Source organism: Doryrhamphus excisus, chromosome 4 (assembly GCF_030265055.1).
Source record: "Doryrhamphus excisus isolate RoL2022-K1 chromosome 4, RoL_Dexc_1.0, whole genome shotgun sequence".
Taxonomy (NCBI): Eukaryota; Metazoa; Chordata; class Actinopteri; order Syngnathiformes; family Syngnathidae; genus Doryrhamphus; species Doryrhamphus excisus.
The window spans coordinates 4,862,385-4,874,532 of record NC_080469.1 but is presented as its reverse complement, the minus strand read 5'-3'; the positions used below and the strand labels follow the sequence as shown (position 1 = coordinate 4,874,532).

At 39.6% G+C, this 12,148-nt stretch overlaps 1 protein-coding gene across 10 annotated transcripts in view; it reads left to right on the top strand.

Moving 5' to 3' along the window:
* The window catches only part of fbrsl1 (fibrosin-like 1), a 331,766-nt gene that overhangs the window by 62,840 nt on the left and 256,778 nt on the right, over positions 1-12,148 (top strand). The gene's annotated exons all lie outside the window — the stretch shown is intronic.

Here is a 12,148-nt window from a genome sequence, read left to right as displayed (position 1 = left end):
CTATCTGTCTATCTGTCTATCTGTCAATTGGTCGATCGGTCTATCTGTCGATTGGTCGATTGGTCGATGGGTCTATCTGTCGATTGGTCGATCGGTCTATCCGTCTATCTGTCTATCCGTCTATCCAAACAGGACACATCTATCTGTCTATCTGTCTATCTGTCTATCTGTCTATCCGTCTATCCGTATATCCGTCTATCCGTCTATCTATCTATCTATCTATCTATCTATCTATCTATCTATCTATCTATCTATCTATCTATCTATCTATCTATCTATCTATCTATCTATCTATCTATCTATCTATCTATCTATCTATCTATCTATCTATCTATCTATCTATCTATCTATCTATCTATCTATCTATCTATCTATCTATCTATCTATCTATCTATCTATCTATCTATCTATCTATCTATCTATCTATCTATCTATCCGTCTATCCGTCTATCCGTCTACCCGTCTATCCGTCTATCCGTCTATCCGTCCATCCAAACAGGACACATCTGTCTGTCTATCTGTCTATCTGTCTATCTGTCTATCTGTCTATCCGTCTATCCATCTCTCCGTCTCTACGTCTATCCGTCCATCCAAACAGGACACATCTATCTATCTATCAATCTATCGATCTATCTATCTGTCTATCTGTCTATCTGTCTGTCTATCCGTCTATCCGTCTATCCGTCTATCCGTCTATCCGTCTATCTGTCTATCCGTCCATCCGTCCATCCGTCCATCCGTCCATTTATTGTTGCTCTACAATGATCTATCAGCCATTGTCCTGTGCAGTGATGGACGAGAGTGCCTTGCTCACAGTCTTTGTTGTAATACATCCCAAACATTGTGGATTTGAGTAAATGTCACAGGTTAGGGAGGACAAGTGAAGTTCTTTCATACAAATATAATCCTTTGCACTGACGCACAATCATGCTGGAATGGGTCTCTTCCCAAACGTGTTAACGCAAAGTTGTTTTTGTCACCCCATCGGTTAGTCAGTCACCCCCCCGTCACGATAAGCCATGATTCCTACTATTGTACATAATGTATTCTCATGTATCTCTCTTCCCTGCATTATGATTCATACGGGTGGTACATTATTTCTCTCAGTCAGTTGACTGAAATCCTCTTTCCCCTCTTGCTCCCTTGGAGTTGCCAGGAAGAGTCAGCTGTCAATTTCAGATTACAGCATCCTGTTGGGGAGAGGAGGTATTGTGTTTATCTGCAGTGACAGCTGGCTGCAGGCAGCAAGGGAAATAGATCTGTCACTGTGCCTTGTTTGTCGGTGATCTGGCATCTGATCACACATACCACCTTTAGTCGGGCTGACTCCTACAAACCTTCACACTCCCATGCTGCCTCCCCCCCACCCCATGCCTTGCTTTTTTCCCCACCCGAATGGTCAGAAAATATATTGAAATAATAGGCATTGTTTTCCATTCATTAATTTATTTGTGGCAGCGTATCATGAATGCATTAGGACTGCCACAAATAGTTTTGGTGATAATTGTTTGGCTGAAGGGTTGCACGGCGGCCGAGTGGTTAGCGCACAGGCCATACAGCTAGGAGACCTGAGTTCGATTCCAGCCTCGGCCATCTCTGTGTGAAGTTTGCATGTTCTCCCCGTGCATGCGTTGGTTTTCTCCGTTTTTCTCCCGCAGTCCAAAAACATGCTAGGTTAATTAGCGACTCCAAATTGTCCATAGATTGTTGGTCCATAGGTGAATGGTTGTTTGTCTATATGTGCCCTGTGATTGGCTGGCGACCAGTCCAGGGTGTACCCCGTCTCTCAGTCAAAGACAGCTGGGATAGGCTCCAGCACGCCCGCAACCCTTGTGAGGATAATGAATGAATAAATGAATGAATGTTTGCCTGAATATAGCTTGTTGTTCCAGCCTCTCTACAGTAGATCTCCCTTTTAACACACCTCATACACACCTGGAGAAAAAGAAGATGTAGCAGGAGGAATCGGTTTTGTCACTTCAAGATTATTTTTATGGTCTTATTGGACGCTTATGGAGACTCACAGTCTTGCTTGTGACATAAAAATAAAAAAATAAAAAAAGATGTGAGAGAAGAATGTTCATTTGTGTTTATTTTGCTTTTCATGTTGTTTGCTAATGTTTGGTTTCCCACATCATCCATAAACAATCTCTTAATTCAGTTATACAGCAGGTGGTCCAAATTCCCAATATGCCTCCGGAGTAAGAGTTCAGGTACATACTATTCAGTCAGTTTTATTATTGTAATTACAGTCAAAACCTGTTTTACTTAAAAAAAGATCAATTTAATGTTTGTTTTTTTGGCAGATCTCTGCAGTTTCTTGTCACAACTGAACATATTTAAACACCCTGTCTCAGCTTTAGTGTCAAAAGCTATTTAGACACTGCAGTTGTCCAACATTTTTCCTGTTCACTGCTGCTCAGTGATTGCTTCACATGGACTGTACAATGGTGTCTGTGCTGCCTTTCGGTCTATTCAGCAAGATGAATCACAGTTTGCACCCACTCGTAATTTTCACAGGTGGGGAGTCTCTTGTAATAAATTGTTGTTCCTGCAACAAACCTGCTGCTCTATTTGGCAGAGCTGCATTGGGCTGCCCAAAAGATTTGATTCCTTCCTTTCTGTGTCATTATTTGGTGCTTGTCCATTTTGTTGCGATATAGGTTGATTTAGTTCAGTCCAAAGTGCCACAGTAAACATACTCCTTCCTCTAGTGGGGTTTTGCAAAGGCCAAAACAGAGGAAACTCCTCTATTTGTAAACTCAAATGTTTGTTTGCTTCTAGCTGTTTCACGAAGCACTAGCCGTCTGTTTGCACTCTTGCTGCAGCGTTTGATGTGTGTCTCTACTTGTACAGCGTTGTGTTGACATTTGACCAGAGTGCCTCTGTAATCAGTTTTTCTCCTCCTGCTGCCTGTGAGCAAGAGCTGTATAAACATGTCTTTCCTCCATGGGAGGGGGACACATCACTCCTCATTACGGGGAAGGCTGGGAGACTGGAGGCACACAGCTGTATGATCCTGAGTGGAAACAGACACATATATAGCATGTGAAACACAAACGTAGATAACAAGGGTCAAAGGTATCAAACCACATGCTTTTGAGCAGCAAATTGTTGTCGGGAAAAAAAAATACACCACATATAAACAGCATTAAATAGTTTTCACTAGGGATGAGCTGGATACTTGTTCATAAGGAGTATTTGCCAGAGTATATTTTGACATTATCTGTATTCGTGTTTAAATAAATTGCTCATTATGTATTCACTTTTCATGCTCTGTGATTGGCCAGTCACACACAGCGACCGCCTCTCCTTAGATGGATCACTCAGCTGCAGAAGGTACACGTACACGGTGCAATTGGAAATTGGCACCTACCATGACTGGCTACAGCATTAGGTACACTTGCATAGTAGCACAAAAGCGGCATCAAGCATTCTGCATGTATAGCTGACATAAGCGTGTTAAAATATTACATCCCTCTCAATATGTTGCATTATGGACATTGCAATCTTAAACTCGTTTGATAACTACACGATTCATTTCATAAGACAGTGGGCACGATCATGCATCAGTCACTGATACTTTTTTCATCTGCTTGCTTCGACTGGTTCGGCTGGTGATATAAAGTCAGTTGGAGTCTCTGCAAGTATTCTGCATGTATAGCGTAGATAAGCGTGTTAAAATATTACATCCCTCTCAATACATTGCAGTATGCACATTGCAATCTTAAACTCGTATGATAACTACACAGTTCATTTAATAAAACAGCGGGCACGATCATGCATCAGTCACTGATACTTTTTTCATCTGCTTGCTTCGACTGGTTCGACTGGTGATATAAAGTCAGTTGGAGTCTCATCAATGAATGAAACTTTTTTTCCACCTTTCATTGTCCCATGTTTGACGTTCCCTGACAAAGTCTAAACAGGCAGTTTTGGGGCATTGAGGGACACGAGGTCTTTGAAATTTGTTTTTGACACCCCTTTCCCGCAGATGCCGTCTGATGGTTATTACCCTGCACTTGGCACCAGTAAGGGCTTTCATTTGGGACGAGGACCGCTCTATGTTTTGACGGACAGCCAAACAGATCCTCCAGCTCAGAGCAGGTGTATCTTTTTGGGGGTCTTGTCAAGACAACACAAAAGTCAAGTGACTTTTCCGTATTGCTCAGGATCCAGCCTCGGCAGTAATGGCACACTGCGAGAAGTCGTGCTTCTGCGGCTCAACAATCCGATCATGATCAAGAAGAGAAACCTTCTTAGCTTCAAAATTTGAATTTTGAGCAGATTTTGGCTTTTATAGTATGTGGTCTTAAACTTGTGATCAAGTTAAAAACAACCTATTTCAGTTGATTTATTAAAATTACAAGTTCCAAATGTTTTTGTCTCACTCTGCTTTCAAAAAACTTATGAAGGTCAAAATGGGCAAAATGCATATTTTTCAACTGGTCTTAAGAATTTCATCAGGGCTGTATATGAATACAATAAAGACTTACCTGTGTTTAGATTTAAAAAAAAATATGCAGGTAACAGCAGAAAGGACACATACCAGCAAATACAAATAGACGGTGTAGACATTGAAAGTGTGAAGGAAAATCAATTTCTGAGGATCACAATAGATGAAAATATGAGCTGGAAACTTCATATTACAAATATACAACATAAGGTGGCCAGAAATATTTCAATATTGAACAAAGCAAAATTTGTTCTCAATCAGAAATCACTCCACACTCTTTATTGCTCTCTGGTTCTACCATATCTTACTTATTGTGTGGAAATATGGGCTAATAACTACCTTGTCATGTAGAAACGATTTTACCAGCAAAACCTAATTTTTGTATTTACAACAAAAATGTGTATTCATATCCAAGCTAGTCATAATTAGTGTCTTCATCGAACAAAAAAAATGTGTCAATCCACACAGGTATCATATACTTATAGTACATAAATTACGGACGTAGTCTCAAAGCAAAAATGTATGAGAAAGGATTTCGTCTTAAAAAGTGTCCAATATTTTTCAATATCTATAGACAAAAGTGTCTATAGTGTGTGTGCATGCTGTTCTGGAGGTGTTGTAAATGTTAATTGATGTATTCCCATAATGTATGCAAATATGGATGATATGCAGACTTGCACATGTGCCTTACCAGCTGCTCATTTAATATAGTACAGCATGGAAAAGTGATCATTTGCTAATTTGAATTGGTAACTACTTCATGCAAATGACGCTTCTTTTCATTCTGAAAAAATGAGTATCAAATGAGTTTCTGAGTTAATGTTTGAAAACAGAAATTACCTTAGTAAAGTTACATTTTCAAAGCATTTTTGGGTTTGTTGATAACACATAATGACTTTTTTTTTTTAATCCAGTGAGTGATTTGATGCATTGTAGTTTTACGCTCATTCGCCAGCAAATATTCAAATATTAGAAGTGCTTCAGTGATATTTGTAATCGGACTTGAGGCATTTTAATAGCATGCCATGGAGTGACCCTCCGTTAGTTTCTGTCAATCATCAGTTGTAATTATTTACATCCCTTGGGAGTGAGTTGCCAGGTGTTTGTATTGCCAGTATTGACTGCATAGAGATCTCTCTCTCTCTGTTCTTTGAAAGGGTCCCTGACATGATTTATCAGCTTTGCTTAAATATGCCATATAATGTTTGTAATTATGTTCTCTACATTGTTCAATTCTTGAAAGCGAGTGGTGAATTACATTCATAATTCATAGTGGCAGCTATGACAAAGTAGCTCTTGCTGTTCAGTCTCATTTCTGGAGGCTGACGCGATCGCAGTACTATCACTCAGCTACGCACATAGCGGTGTAAGAGACAAAAGATGTTTACTGTGATTATAGCGGAGATTTGAGCGAAGCGTCAATCAAAAAAGAAGACACAAACCTTCAGAGATGAAATAGAGAACTTCTAGAACATAGACTTAAGCCTTCAGGCAGGGGTCTCAAACACGCGGACACTAGTTTGAGGCCCCCGCCTTGATATGAAAGTTTAATGTTAGTGCGGCCCGCGCAAGTTTGATATGGATGCTGTATGGTATCATGTACCCAGAAAAAATTATTACGTTTCATTAATGTTCATGTTAAAGGTTAAATAACTGTTAATAGTTATCCTCCCTATCCGTGTGGAAGTGGTAAGTTTTTGGCTTTTTAAGTTGAAAGGAAATAACTTGGAGGCTACCGTTTAGGTTGCTCGCTCTCTAGTTTGCGAGTTAGCCTGTGTCTCAAAGACACCCAAGGGTGTCCCGAGGGTGGAATTGAACTCGGGTCTCCTAGCTGTGAGGTCTGCGCGCTAACCACTCGACGACCGTGCAGCCACTATGACTATCATTTGATCAAATTCACCATTCACTTTCAAAAACCGAACAATGTAGAACATAATCACAAACAATATACAACATAGCAAAGTTGATAAGTAATATCAGCGACCCTTTAACACCTTTCATGTCCCTTCCATCTTTCGCCTGTTGAAATGGCTCCATTCCAAGGCCCTTGGCTCACCGCTCACTCGTTGTTGTTTTTTCTCTCTCTCTTCTGCTTTTACGGCTCCTACTGTACCTGTTAAACGCAAAATTAAAGTGAACTCGGTAGGGTGTAATTATGCTGCAAAGCTGTTATATCCAGACTTAAACACAACACTCAGTCTCTTTGCTCTCATGTTTGTTGTAGCTTGGAGGTAATTGTCTTTCTGTCAGCCTCTGCTTGATGAGTTGCCGGAGTAATTGCTTTACAGTTTGACCTCTATTTTTTTAAACAAGTGTTGTGGTCAAGGATGTTCACTGGATAGCTGACATTTGAAAGGATGACTCTTGTATTCTTTTTTTTTTGTTTGTGTTTTCTAGACATGGGGAAAATAGCCTCTTTGAATGGCATTAAAATCACTGATGCATTTTCTTTTTTCTTTTTCTTTTTTTTAATCATCAGTGGCCCACTGGTAAGATCGACTAACAAAGTTGCCCTCACCAAATATAATGACATCACCACCATCTATACCAGGGGTCTCAAACACGCGGCCCGCGGGCCAAATGTGGCCCGCAGGACACTAGTTTGAGGCCCCCACCTTGATATGAAAGTTTAATGTTAGTGCGTCCCGCGCAAGTTTGATATGGATGCTGTATGATATCATGTACCCAGAAATAAAATATTACGTTTGATTAATGTTCATGTTAAAGGTTAAATAACTGTTAATAGTTATCCTCCCTATCCGTGTGGAAGTGGTAAGTTTTTGGCTATTTAAGTTTAAAGGAAATAACTTGGAGGCTACCGTTTAGGTCGCTAGCTCTCTAGTTTGCGAGTTAGCATGTGTCTCAAGACCCTTCAGTTGCGCAATATGTTGTAAATAAAAAAAGTATACATGTGACTATAGTCTTGTTTTGTCATGGCTACAGGGCTCTAATAATGCTTTGTTCATTTTAATCTGAAAAAAATGAATTTGTCTACCCACCAACTATATGTGGTTTCTTAGGTTTTTGTTATTTGCCGTTTTATTATTATTATTATATTTATTTATTTATTACTGATTGATTGATTTTCTTTATTGTTGATTTGTTTATTTATTTTTCATCTTATTTTGTGCCGAAAAATAAAAAGTAAGATATTTGAGAACAGTGGAATGTTTTATCAGTTTTTGATAAATGCGTTTTTTGTTTTTTTTTGGAAAACCTGATGCGGCCCAGCCTTGTCCAGACCCTAGCTCCAGTGGCCCCCAGGTAAATTGAGTTTGAGACCCCTGATCTATACCTTTATCAATCTAAAGAGGATCTTTATTTTATTCTGCAAAACGACTAAATTTGTCGCTTTTTACTAAAAAAAAAAATAATACAGATCTTGAGGCATCTAACTAAACTAAAACTAACAATGTTGTTCAAATGACAGCACTGATTCTTCCGGCATCATTCCTTGGCAGGCAATTACGAACAGGTAGCACCAACATATCTATTTGTGGTGGGCTGCAGCAAATAAATAAATGTATGGCAAACACTGCACTTGTACAACTCGGCATACAATATACTGAGGAGATGGCAGGGGATTACCTGACAACTCAGGAAGGAATACACGTGTGAAGGAGTGTGCAGCTTGTACAGTGGATGTGTGGCTGTGTACGTAGCCTTGTGTTTGCTTGCACTGAGGGAGAAAGCTGCCCGATGTGTGTGCATGTGTTTTTCAGTGTGCATTGTGTGGGAAGGAACAAGGCATTTGGTTGTTCGTGTGGAAGGGCGCATGTAGTGAGAGGGCAATTAAATTAAGCGGAAGTGCACAGTTAGCTCAAGCAGTGAATTAGAAACACAGCATTTCTGACCACACAAAAGGATAGAATGAATACAAATAAGTGTTGTAGTGGAAATATCACTTTAAATTGGTGTCTAATTACACAGCAGTATTAATGTTCAATATGGTATTTTTTGAGTGGCTGCTTGTTTCTTCACATCATCCTACGTTTTGGAAATTCACACATGAAAAAAAAAAAAAACATCTGACTAGAGATATAGTCGCAACGTCTGACAGAGACTCCCGTTCATCGAGTCTTCGCCTGCCATGGAGTACGACTTTCAGTCAGGCTTAAAGAGGTTCTGGCAAACCATCCGATGCCTCAAAAAGGGGAAGCAGTGCCCTGTCTACACTGTTTTGGTCCATGTTGACCTTGACTGAGTATATAGTTGGGCACTGGAAGGGCGATTTTGAGCATTTTCTCAATCCCACTGACATACCTTCCGAAGAGAAAACATAGTCAGAGGATACGTATGTTCAAAGTTTCTGTGTAAGGACATGAACACGTGGACAAACTAGACCTTTTCAAAAACTATTTGCTGTCACTCAACTCTAACTGGAATTCCTCAGCTCTGTCAATAGCCACGTTTACATGAGGAATTTTTCTCTTTCCGAATGGAATCTTTCCTAAAGCAAGGTATACATGGAAAGGAATATTCCAAACAGTGTCTACATGCACCGCTATAATCAACCAGAATAGTCAATGGGGCATGCGCAGTAAAGCATAAACACCAACATCACGTGATACCGACTTCCTGGACTTTTTCTCTTACTTGTTGGAATAACTCCGTATTGCCAGTTTTTCTTTCGTCCAGTCTTGAAATTTAGTTTGAATCAAAAACAAACTTTCCTTAGCAGTCCAGTGCCGATTGCTCGCCATTTTTTTAAATGGAAGAACGTCTGGAGCTGCGTGTTACGTCATATCTCAACATTCGCTGAAAGAACACACCCGGGAACAGGAAAAGATAAAATTCAATCTTGCTAATATTTTATAATTAAGCTCGGCACATGTTTTATATAGATATGTATTTTCTTTTTGAATAAAAGTGGACTTGTGAATGGCGTATAGAAGGGTTTAGATTCGGTTCCACAGATGGCGCTAATGCACACCAAAGCTGCTTACCAACCGCCAATAAACAGCAGAAGAAGAAAAATACCACGAAGAAGAACGCGGTCTGACAACTTCCCGATTGAGCGGGTACAAGATACCTCAATCGGATTGGGGAAAGGAATATTCCACTCCTGGGAATCCCATTATATATTCATTCGGATTGGCACTTTTCTTTCGGAATGTTAGATTATTTCCGTTTGAGCAAATAACCCGAATGGAATTGGAATATTTGGGTCCATGTAAACGTGGTTACAAAAATATATATATATATTTTGACAAGTGTGCACTTTGCTTTCCCATTACTTTCAACAGCCAGTTCAGTTATATATGTTAGACTCATTTGTTAACGCTGATTTATAGGAATGTACTATGTGTTAATATTTAATAGCTGTTGCCAAGGCAACACTTCCTCTTCCTGGGGTGTGTGTGGTGAAACCTGTGGAATGACACCCTGTTGTATTTTAAGCTGCAGTGTGTGGGCCGAGGAGCACACAGGGGGGGCCACTTGTGACAAGGAGCGGCAGGTTCACAGGACATATATTGGTCATCATCCTTCTTCTCACATTGGACTGCCTGGATGTTTAAGAGTGTGTACAGGAGCCTCGAAAAGTGTGAAAATGGATGTGTACAACGTATTGGTATCTGCATGCATTTACATTACATTTGATTTCATTGTATTACCGTGGATTCCTTATATGATCCTAAATCACATCTACTTTGTCTTTGCAGCAGCTTATTTAGAGCAGGCTTTTCTCATTTAAAAAAAGAAAATATATCACCCAGTATCACCTTTTTTTCTGTTCATACAGAAAAACGTTTTTATTTTTTTAACTTTTGCTTGGTGAGTGGATGTGACACTTCCTGTTCATTTTGCCATAATACCAAGTTAGCAAACATTATTAAGCTTTCTTAACTCAGCTGCCTCGCTTGCTGTACGTAAACCTGCAAAACTGCGGCATGCACAATGTAATGTGCTGTTTGCTTGGCTTTTTAAAGGGGACCTATTATGCTTTTTTCACTTTTCTGACCTATTAGAATGTGGTATTCTCGTGTTAAACGATGCCAAAGTTTCAGATAATGAGGTTTCTGCATATGAAAGTGAGCCCTGAAAGAAGTTTGGGATGGCTCAAAACGCTCAGTTTCAAAAGGCGTGGTAAAACTGCCCCTTTGTGATGTCACAGAGGTGGGCTTCCTTATATGGTTCATAGTTAGGAAGCACTTTGGGAATGTGACCAATCACGGCATGGGCATTCCCATGTAAAAAATTAAAACTGACCGTTTTGGCAGGAAGCACATCACAGGAAAGACAGCTGGAATAGGTGCAGATTCCGGAAGATCTAAAACAAATCGTTTTCTGTGTGGGTTATTGTGTGTAGCTGCTCTATAGGAGACCACAACTATATGAGGAAAGCAGGAAGTGAACAAATGTAACAGTTACTAATTGTAAAAGTACCGGATGGAGGGGTAGGATTTAATAAGCTTTGCTTCCTCCTACTCCTTTTGGACATGTGGAACTGTGAACTGATTATGTGATGCATTCAATTGTAATCTGATGCATGTTCAAATGAAATAAAACCATTACCATTACAACTCAATACAAAGGTCTCTGTGTGGAGCATAATACTAATATGCTCCACATACATACATAATACATTTTAACTTTTGTTAAAGTTTGTTAAATTTTGTCATTGGCTCAGTTGCATAGCAAAATGGCACAAAATAAATTGTTGTGTGTATTTCAGTTACAGTTCAGGTTGAATTTTATTTTGTGCGCTGACAACACAGGAGCCCCGTGATTGGCTGGTGACCAGTTCAGGGTGTACCTCGCCTCTTGCCAGAAGACAGCTGGAATAGGCTCCAGCATGCGGATAAGCGGCATAGAAAGTAGATGGATGGACAACACGGGAGCAGTGTGCCATTGTGCATCAGCATTATGCATCGTGCTACTGCTGTACAAATTCAAGGCTTGTCAGCCCTTGAGGGCTCCCAATTGGGCAGTGGCCCCAAGCAGTCGGGGTCTTTAAACAATGTGAGAAAGCCCACATGATGATGACATGGCTTATAACATGAGTTAGTTGGAGGCACATCTTTGCATGTCTTTTAAGGCTACGCTGCAAACACATTTTTTTCCTTGTTTGACATGATGGGGAAGTCAAAATAAATCAGCCAAGATATCATTCAAAGTATTGTGGAGCTCCACAAGTCTGGTTCATCTTTGGGTGCAATTTACAGATGTTCACCCGTTCATCCTGTGGTATCTGACCTTATCAGATAGTTATTCATCTGTGTGGCCTACAATATGTAGTTCAGGAACAATAAATAATTCAAATATCATATATTCACTTTGAGGTTGAATGTAGGTCCGGTTGAGTTGTTGATGTGTAGGCAGGATTTGTGGATATGCTGGAGGTGTAAAACTGCATGGGTGGATTCTGTGAGTCAGACTGAGTCATTCCTTGCACAAATCTTGTCAACAAATTATCGGTAAAGATTTATGAATAGCAACAGAGGGATGACATTTGAATGAAGACATGAATTTTTTTTCAAATATAAAAAAAAACATTTTTAATATGAAGGTAGAGTTTGCTTCTATTTAGATTTTTATATTTATTTGTTATTGTTGTTCTCACATAATCCTAACTACAAATGAATGAATGAATACTAATGCCCACTATTGTAATAATGGTAAAAAAAAAATCCTAAACTGGCCTGTTTAGTTTTAACACCTTACATATTTTCTTCATTCTCCTACTGTGTC